The sequence below is a fragment of the Rutidosis leptorrhynchoides genome, chromosome 5 (assembly GCF_046630445.1).
Source record: "Rutidosis leptorrhynchoides isolate AG116_Rl617_1_P2 chromosome 5, CSIRO_AGI_Rlap_v1, whole genome shotgun sequence".
Classification (NCBI taxonomy): domain Eukaryota; kingdom Viridiplantae; phylum Streptophyta; class Magnoliopsida; order Asterales; family Asteraceae; genus Rutidosis; species Rutidosis leptorrhynchoides.
The window spans coordinates 94,946,736-94,957,459 of NC_092337.1; positions in this window are offsets into that span (position 1 = coordinate 94,946,736).

The following is a 10,724-nucleotide window of genomic DNA, read 5'->3' on the forward strand; positions in this document are numbered from 1 at the left end:
TTGAATTATCGAATCGAATATGCCCCTTTTTAGCTTGGTAGCCTAAGAATTGGTGTTAATTATAATTGCCACCAATTGACGTCAATCCTAAAGATAGATCTATTTGACCCAACAAGCCTCATCCGAGTTACGGATGCTTTAGTACTTCGATTTATCATGTCCGATGAGAGTCCCGGAATGATGGAGATATTCTATATGCATCCTGTTAAGGTCGGTTACCAGGTGTTCATCATATGAATGATTTTTATGCAGTTTGCATGTTATTGAGAAATGAAAATTGAAAATCTTGTGGGCTATTATTACGAATTGATAAATATATATAGGTTAAACATATAACTCACCAACATTTTTGTTGACGTTTAAAGCATGTTTATTCTCAGGTGATTATTAAGAGCTTCCGCTATTGCATACTAAATAAAGACAAGATTGGAGTCTGCATGCTTGTATAATATTGTTTAAAAACTGCATTTGAAGACTTATTTTGTTGTGTAATATTATTGTAAACCATTATGTAATGGTCATGTGAAAACGCTATGTTTTAGATTATCATTGTTTGATAAACGTCATAATTTTTTAAACCTTTATCGATAAAATAAAGGTTATGTTTTGTTTTAAAAATCGAATGCAGTCTTTGAAAAACGTCTCATAGAGAGGTCAATACCTCACAAGAAATTCAATTAATATGAAACGTTTATAATCGATATAAACGGAACATTTCAGTTGGTATCCGAGCGTTGGTCTTAGAGAACCAGAAATTTGCATTAGTGTGTCTTACCGAGTTTGTTAGGATGCATTAGTGAGTCTGGACTTCGACCGTGTTTTCTTTAAAAATGATTGCTAAACACTTTTTGTTAGAAACTATATATTATTAACATGTAAATATTATGTGATATATTAATCTCTTAACGTGTTTGATATTGTGTGATAGATGTCTACCTCTAGTACAAATCCCATCGACTCACCGAATAATAATGAAGAGTCGAATATATTTTGGGAAGATTCACAAATTCCCGAGGAAGAACCGGAAGAGGAGAAACCGAAAGAGGAGGAATCGGAAGAGGAGGAACTGGAAGAAGAAGAAGAGGTTCCGGAGGAAGAAATATTAATAACTATAGAAAAACGGTTAAATAAAAGAAAATCCTCAACCAATGGACCAAAGTTAAAAATGGTCAATGGTGTTTCCGCCAAGGAAGCAAAATATTGGGAAAATTACTAGTTTTCTGATGAATCGGATCCCGATGAGGATTCCGATGATGTTATAGAAATTACCTCGAGGCATCAAAATAGAAAAAAAAAAAACCCGAGCCCAAAATCGATGAACTTTATGTTAACATGAAGTACCCTGATGGGGTGTACCATAAACACCCGTATTTCTTAAACTTTCACTATAACCCTGGAACATCTAAGCCACCAGGTTTGTCTAGACCATTTGAGAAAAGAACGGCTCATTTTAGGGGAGCACCATATATCCCTAGGAAATTAGCGAAACGAACCAAGTCCGAAGAGGAAGAAAGGAGTGAGTTGGAATAAAGAGTTGTAATCATTTTGTGTAATATATGTATTGTAGTGTGTTTGTATTTTTATGTTATATGTAAAAATTGCTTGTTTTTTTGTTAATTATCTTTTACGAATCTAATTCTCGTCTATTTTACAGTATAAAAACACACAATGGACGTTAAGGATAGGCAACCGAATATTTTAGAAGACCTACCAGGGGATATGATCGATGAAATCTTGTCTAGAGTTGGCCAGAATTCGTCGGCACAATTATTTACGGCAAAATTAGTTTGTCAAACATTTGAAAGACGTTCCAGGAATGCCTTAGTTAATAAAAGACTTTCCTTTGATAGATGGGGTATATCACATTGGGGAGACCTTAAGTTACGCCGTGTTTTCTTTAAGGTGTTAAATGCGAGAAACCCAGATGCAATTTTACGCTACGGGTTAAGAACCTACTTTGACTCCACCTATCCCAATATAGGACTTTGTTCTTTAGAAAGAGCTTCTAACATGCAACATAAAGAAGCATGTTATGCTTACGGGTTAGTGATGTTCGCTTCTCATCAAAGTGAGAAAAAGAACATTGGATTACAACTGCTAAATAAAACATTCCCACAAGTGACAGGCTCAGTAGTTGGGGTGAGAAATAAGGTTTTTAGATTATTACGGGGCTGTTGGGCATTATGTAACCCCCGTCCTTTTGAACACGTTACAACATGTTGCCTGGCCAACGGTCACAACGGTTATTTTCCACAAGATCAAGGATGGGAAATAATACTAGTAAAACCTGAATGCATGACTTGCTTCTGGACCTATGAATTACGTATCTTTATTGCCTTCGCGGAACGATTTGCGTTAAACTAGAATTGTCTTCTCAATTGCCTTGTATCAAAGTTATTGTGTGCTATATTTCATGCTATATGTAAAATAGCGGTATTGTACGTTTGTAAATTATTTGTATAAAAGTTTGAACGTGAAATTTATTGTAATCAGATTTTCATATAGAATTTTAGTAGTTGAATTGTATGTTAGCTACTAAGTATGAACTTAACGGGTAGGTACTACCCGAATTAAAACTTATAAAACGCTAATATGAAGAAAAAGCTTTTATAAATAAGTTCATATTATGCTACGAAATACTATTGACTACTCTTAATATTCTATATGATTAACTTAATTCTTTTGGCTATTTTTGAAGGAAATGGCACCGACTACTCGTCAGAACTTGAACATGAGCGAGGAAGACTTCCGTGTTTTTCTTGCTGCGAACATAGCCGCAGTGCGGGCCGCAATGCAAAATAACAACAATAACTCCAGATCTAGCAGTGGAATTAATTCCACAAGGAATCGTGCAGGATACTCCTACAAAGAATTCACTGCCTGTAAACCTCTAGAATTCGATGAAACCGAAGGACCAATGATTGAAGTGGTGGACTGAGAAGGTCGAATCGGTGTTTGCCATAACTAAGTACACTGAAGAAGACAAAGTAAAGTACGATACGCATACCTTCACAGGTACTGCGTTAACATGGTGGAACACCTATCTCGAGCAGGTGGGACAAGATGCTGCTTACGCACTACCGTGGTCAGCATTCAAGCACTTGATGAATGAGCAGTACCGTCCCAGAAACGAGGTCAATAAGCTCAAGGTAGAGCTTAGAGGATTACGAACACAAGGTTTCGACATTACTATGTACGAACGAAGATTCACAGAGTTGTGGCTATTGTGTCCAAGAGCGTTCGAAGATGAAGAAGAGAAGATCGACGCGTTTGTGAATGGGTTACCAGAAAGAATTCAAAAAGATGTGAGTTCACACGAGCCTGCCTCCATACAAAAGGCAAGTCGAATGGCTCATAAACTCATAAACCAAATTGAGGGAAGAATTAAAGAGCAAGCGGCCGAAGAAGCCAACATGAAACAAGTCAAGAGAAAGTGGGAAGAAATCAGTGACAAGGGTCACCAATACAACAACAACAACAACAACAACAACAACAACAATCATAACCACAATCGCAACAACTATTCCAACAACCGCAACATCAATCGCAACAACAACATTGGAAATCCCAACAATAATTACAATAAACGTCCCAACAACAACAACTACAGCAACCGTCCCAACAACAATAACAACCACATCAATCCCAATAACAATCTCAATAACAACAATGACAACAACAATCAGAAAATTCCATACTATAGGTGTGAAGGATATCATCCGGGTAAATTTTGTGAAGTAGTATGTACCAAATGTAATAGGAAGGGTCATGCTGCAACGAAGTGTGAAGCTTTCGGACCAGTGACTAAAAGAACAAATACTGCCCACATTATTTATTTCGGATGCGGGAAGAAGGGCCACTACAAAACTACGTGCCCAAACTGTAACATCCCGCATTTTTTCGTTAAATTATTTTAACGCCCGTCTTTTTATTTTAAATAATATCCTTCGTATCTAGATTCGTATCCTCCGTTAGCTAACATTCTTAATATTTTCATTATCGGATTAGAACGTCTCCCGTACTCTCGTGTAATTCAAAATAATTCGTTCGGTTAATTTCTGCACCCGACAACAAACTTGAGGGACTAAACTTGTCAAGAGACTAAACTCTTGACTAGGTCAACTAGTCAAGGTATCTTCCCCACCATTCATTCACCACCACCACCATCTTCATACTTCCACTTTTCTCTCCAATCTTCTCAACACAAAATCATCATCTAAATTCGATCTAGGAAGCAAACATCAAAACAAATTACATTTTCGTGATCATCTCTTCATCCTCTTCGATTTGGTACCAAATTCACTACTTGGGGTAAGGTTTCTAAAAACACTAGATTTCTCTAAATTCGTGTTTTTGACTTGAAATGGTGTTAGTTAGTGTCTGTGGCTCGTGTCTAGCATGAATATATGATTTACTTGCTCGATTTGTTGTTTTGAGTAACTAGTATGAACAATTGAAATGGGTGTGCTTAATCTTTGATTTTGGATGAGTTAATGTTGTTAAATTGTTAAAGTTCATGTTTTAATTGTGTTACTAGTATCACTAGCTTCGTTTTGAGGTATAGATTGATTAGGAAAACTTCAAACACATGAATATTGATTTGGTGAACTTTGGGTTAGGGTTTGATGAACTTGAAATGAACTTTTAATGCCTTGAATGACATGAGATGTTGTTAACAAGTGTTTAGTTTGATTGTATGCTTGATTACCTTCGAAACGGCATATCATACATGTAAATTGGTTACCCGAAACATGAAATGAGATTTATGAACTTGAATGTGATAAATGATGAACATTAAATGCGGTTTTGGTTGTTGTAAGTGGTAGATTGATTGATGAAAAGTGCTTAGTTGTGTTCCTCGTCAAAATACTTTTCCGGTGATATAAGATACATGTTTTGATTGTTTGCGGGTCATAAATTGGGATTGGTTGAGTTTTGGTTCGTGCACTTAAGAGTTTCAGCAAACAGGACCTGGGTACACATTTGGACGCCGTCCAGATATTGGGACATCGTCCAGTCCTTCAATACTGGACGCCGTCCAGCATATTGGGACGCCGTCCAGAAGAACTACCAGGGACTGTTTTGTTTGGTCATTTTATGAAAAATGTTTGCTATGCTACGCACCTCCGATTCACATATAACTTGTTCTAATATGCTTATATATGATTAAAAACCTCAGAAAAATAGTTCGGGACCCGATCCGAATGTGTTGACTTTTTCGTTGACTTTGACCCGACCAAAGTTGACTTTTAATCAAACTTAACCAAATACTTATGCAACCATTCTAACATGTTTTTATACTTGTACCTCGCATGAAACTTGACAATTTGATTCACATGCTATAATAATCGAGTCGAAACGAGCCATAGGACTAATTGAACACTTTGACCAATCGTGTTTACCGTTATTGATACAACCTATTTATTTAGGTCGAGACTAGCATTCTTTCTTGCACACGTTTACTTGTGAAGTACTTTATTACTCGTGCACTCAAGGTGAGATCATAGTCCCACGTTTACTCTTTTAAACTTACATTTGGGATGAGAGAATATAAACGTTTTGTTTTACTAAGTGAACACAAGTATGAAAACAAACATTCTACATACGAGTTTAGAACAAAATCCTCAATTCGATTATCATTAGTTACACTTGCCGGGTGTAAGCGAGAACTTATGTTATGTGGATCCATATGGGTTTGACAAACCCTCATTCGGACGGTTCGCCACCGTCATATCGGATGAAATATATCTTCGAGAATCAGTGTATGTTCTAACACTATTGTGATGGGGTTCTATGGAAGGAAAGTTAAGCCTTGATAATTGGGTGCTCGTGAATATTAACTTTTGGAATGTATTACTATTATTTCAATCTTGCAGATCTTGTGATTCAACTTACTTATTTACTCACTTACTTACTTAAACCTATGATTTCACCAACGTTTTCGTTGACAGATTTCTATGTTTTTCTCAGGTCTTTGAACGATATGTGATACATGCTTCCGCTCATTATTTTGATACTTGCATTGGATGTCGAGTATATATGCATACATGGAACGTCTTTTGACTTTATTTAAAACTGTGTCGCATAGGTTTCATTTGTACTTATAACCTTGTAACGTAACTTTTGGTTGAACAATTCTTGTAAACTTTGAAACAAATCTTTACATTTGAAATGAATGCGACATATCTTTGGTCAAACGCTATTTTAAAGACTTATGACCACGTAACGGGACCTAAGTAGACGGCGCCGTCAATGACGATTTTTTCGGGTCGCTACATCGAACCCCCCATTTTATAGTACTATTTAATATTTCATTTTTCACACACCCAACCCCCTAACTTTCATTAAAATACAAATCGAACCCCCCATTTTATACATATATTCTAAAATATTATTTATCCCATCACTAACACTAAAAATATTGAATAATACTACGTAACAATCACCACGCTATTACTGTGCTACTTTTTTTTTTTGTCTCAAACGATAAAAAAACAACTTTCATAAAAGGAACAACCCTTCAATGCTACCAAAAGATGTCGAAAAATATTCTTTTTACAAAATAGATCAACTAACTTTTTTATAAAAAAAACCCGAACGCTAAAAGAAGCAACTTTCACAAAGGAATAACCCTTCAATGTTAGATGTCGAAATTTTTTTTTTTTTTACAAAAGAGATCAACACTTTTTTTTAACTCGCATTCAAAACGGAACCCTCGGCGCGAAGTGAGGGCTCCACAACTAGTTTATATTCCATGACAAACTCTTTAATAAAATACATTCTAAATAGTACTCCGTAGATTATTTGATACGTTTTTCAATACTAGCATCGTCATAATTATTGAAGAACTCAATAATCGTACATTTATCCGTGGTTTTTTTTTTTATTTAAGTACAAATCACGAAAGCATTTGTCTAAAGATATTACTTTAGCCGTAAAAAGAAGCAACAAATGTGGTCCCACATGGGTTACCATCTAACCATGTTGTTTATAAGTTTTAACCCAGTTTATCAACTTATGAATGTATTTTATTGGAATTGGATTGGATGGACTTATAGTGTTGTTAATTGTTAATATATTGAACGTTACACTTTTACTATTATATCCACGTAACTTTTCTGATTGTGTCTATTGAACGTGTAACATGACAAATAAAAATAGATCAACGTACGATAACCAACTTTGAAGTTTGCGATTTTAAGTGTAGACTATTCATGTAAGCTGTATGCCCTTTTTGGGCCTGGTGGTGTTGGTTAATAAAATAGGGCCCAAGTCAAGTAACTCTAATTCTCATCTATAAATATGGGTCAAAACCTACATCAAGTTCACACGCTCCCAATGGCGTACACCCTTATGCGGTCATTCAATCTCCCCTCTCACTCTCTCAATAAAAGCACGCGGCAGTCATAGCCTGATCTTCTCCACGATCGTCTTCACGATCGCAACACTAGAGTTTATACCTACGGGTCTCGTAGGGTTTTTCCTCCCTTTGCCGTCGATAGGATCCGACTATCGACCGGCGGGCAATTCGTTGGCCACCCTCCCGAGATCATCATCTCGGGTACGGGTTATTCACGGTAACCGGACCGGAGATCAACGACGTTGACGCCTAAAAAAACCCTTTCGCATTGATGTTCGTGTGTAGGTCTTCCCTTGGAAAAAATATGCATGAATAATTGGCGCCATCCGTGGGACACGATGCATTATGTCTCGTGTTTCTACCGTCTATCGTTCGGTTTGAGAAGGTTTGTCTTTTCATATTGAGCTTTTAATTCGTTATATGCGGTTTAAGTACATGAATATTTAGCGCAGATGTTCGCGCGTTTGCGCAACTGTCCACACGCATGCGGTTTCCCCACGCATTCTGCATGCGGTTTTTTGCGCATATGTTCGCGGGTTTACGCACAGTTGTTTGCGCAGGCTCCTGTGAACTTATTTTCCGCAGCATAATGAGAAGTTCGATACGATACTTGACAAAAATATCATACCGAACTTGGGGGACTTGATGACGTAGGATTTGGCCCAATTAGGGTCTACGCAATTAACGTGGGCCCCAAGTCAAGTAACCCTAATTCCCATCTATAAATATGGGGCAAAACCTACATCAAGTTCACACGCTCCCAATCGCGTACACCCTCATGCGGTCATTCAATCTCCCCTCTCACTCTCTCAATGAAAGCACGCGGCAGTCTAGCCGGATCTTCTTCACGATCGTCTTCACGATCGCAACACTAGGGTTTTTACCTACGGGTCTTGTAGGGTTTTTCCTCCCTTTGCCGTCGATAGGGTCCGACTATCGACCGGCGGGCAATTCGTTGGCCACCCTCCCGAGATCATCATCTCGGGTACGGGTTATTCACGGTAACCGGACCGGAGATCAACGACGTTGACGCTTAAAAAAACCCTTTCGCATTGATGTTCGTGTGTAGGTCTTCCCTTGAAAAAAATATGCATGAATAGTTAATAAAATAGCTTTTCCAAAAAAAAAAAAACGTGAAATTTAGTGAACGAATAAGATCTTTTTATGTTCACTACAACAAATATTATAGTTTATAACAATTTTTAAATGAATTTTTAACACTTAAAAATGTAACATATAAGTTGACAAAAAATTATAACTTGAAATCAATACTTTGTAAATAACTCAATATTTGAAATATAAAATTGTAGTAACAAAATAATATACTCTCTATGACTTTATGTATAGGGTATGCTACATATATTAATTATGAGAGCTTATATGAATATACTTTAAATCTTCAATTCATAAGTTTTATATGGCAGGGTACACAAATTAAGTAGAGATAAACTCCTAAAAACTAATCTCCTTACAAGTTATAACCATTTTTTTTTTTTTTTTTTTGAAAAATTATCTGTATGTAAAACTACTAAAAAGTCTTTCATTATATTATTGTTCTACACATTATTGATTATTATTATCGTTCTTTTTAATTAATCTACTACTATAAACTTAAGTTAATATTAAATACTTACAAAAAAATTAATAAGTTAAGAAGTGTTAAAAATAAGTTTCAGCTACCAGTGGTTATAAACTCCAGCTCCAACTAATTTCACTCAAATACACCGATAATATAAAATTTATTTGAGCATAGTGAACTAGTGACTCCACTTGACGTACACTATATCTAATGATACCGCAACCCGCATGCGCACCTCATATGCATGCGGGCGCTTAATAGTGTGCGTATGCGTGTGCTTGTGTGCGGTATGCGGTATGCGGTATGCGGATTGTATCTGATTCCTTTGTTCCCGGTACGGCGGTTGCTTAGCTGTCAAGTAAATATCTTTTCCATAATTATATCCGTGATTCGGGGGAGTCAGTTATGGATGAGATTAACGTGATCTGGGACGGTTCTAGAATTAGGGTTTGCCTATAAATACAACCCTAATCATCATTTACCAGACACGGCATATTACGTAACTATCGCACACGAGATATATTACGCAAAACAGCATCATTCAGCATCTCTTCAAGGTTAACAGGTTAGTCTTTCGTAAGCTAGAACCTACGACCTTATTTGGGGCCTCTTGATCGACGACCGTTATCAGAGGTGGACTTAATCACTTGGCCACCCCGCCGACATCATCATGTCGGCCAGGGTTATTCACGGTAGCCGGACCGGAGAGCCACGTTCTAAGATCCTTAAACCCCTCCTTATGTATTGAGCAGGCATATTAAACTCCACGGTTAAAATATGCATGATCAAGTGGTGCTTTCATTGAGAGTCGAATTAATTCAAGACTGTTTAATTGCTTTTGCTTTTAAGGTTTTGAATTGTATGACTCGTTATTTACAAAATTTTTGAATTTTTTCTTTAACAGTATCATGACTTCCGAGGAATCATCGGAACATACCCAAACAGATGTTCAGAACGCACCATCTGGTAGTTAACATACACCGGTTATGACTACGGGGGCCGCTATTCAGGCGGGGTACACGATATACCCTCCACCTATATCCGGCGAACCCTTTCAGAGGTACAAGCCGATATATTCAGACGGGGTTACACCGCCAAGAGCAAACTCACCAGTCACAACCACGCGGCTGGACTTTTCGTCAGTGGATCCAAGGGTCATCTTTGCAGGCACTAGCGGTGGAACAACGGGGTCGCATGTGGTTTGCTGCGGCCAGGTACCTATTTACAGTACCACTGTTTCAATACCTCTGCATACGCAGAGCATTCAGCAGAATTCGTCATTTACACCGTTGCAACCTTGGCAACCACCGCGCCCAGTTTCACAATTTTTAACTCCTGCGGATGCGCAGGCGTTACTTAATAGTTGGGGATTTGGTGTCATCCTAGATGCAAACTCTCATTGGGCACCGATAACAGCGCAGCAGCAAAGCACAGCGCATACAGTTGGGCTTTTAAGTGTGTATCCTCAAGTTTCGCAGATATCTGCGCCACAGGTTTCGCTTCCTTTACAGCCACCTGTGTACTCTGCGTCTTCAAGTTATCCCTCTTTTCCAACGCAGCAGCCTTGGTTATATCCACAGACGCAGGGTCAACCTTGGCAAAATGTTCAAGGGCAGGCAAATCTTGCAAGTCAATTCATGCAGGCCGCACCTCCTGATATGGTTCACTTATTTTCACAACCTGACTTTGTTCAGGACATGATGAAGCGTTTCTTTGCAAACTTGAAAGGGGATCCTGTTAAACCACCCTTCGAGCTACCGACTACCTTTGACAAGTTTCCTCCGC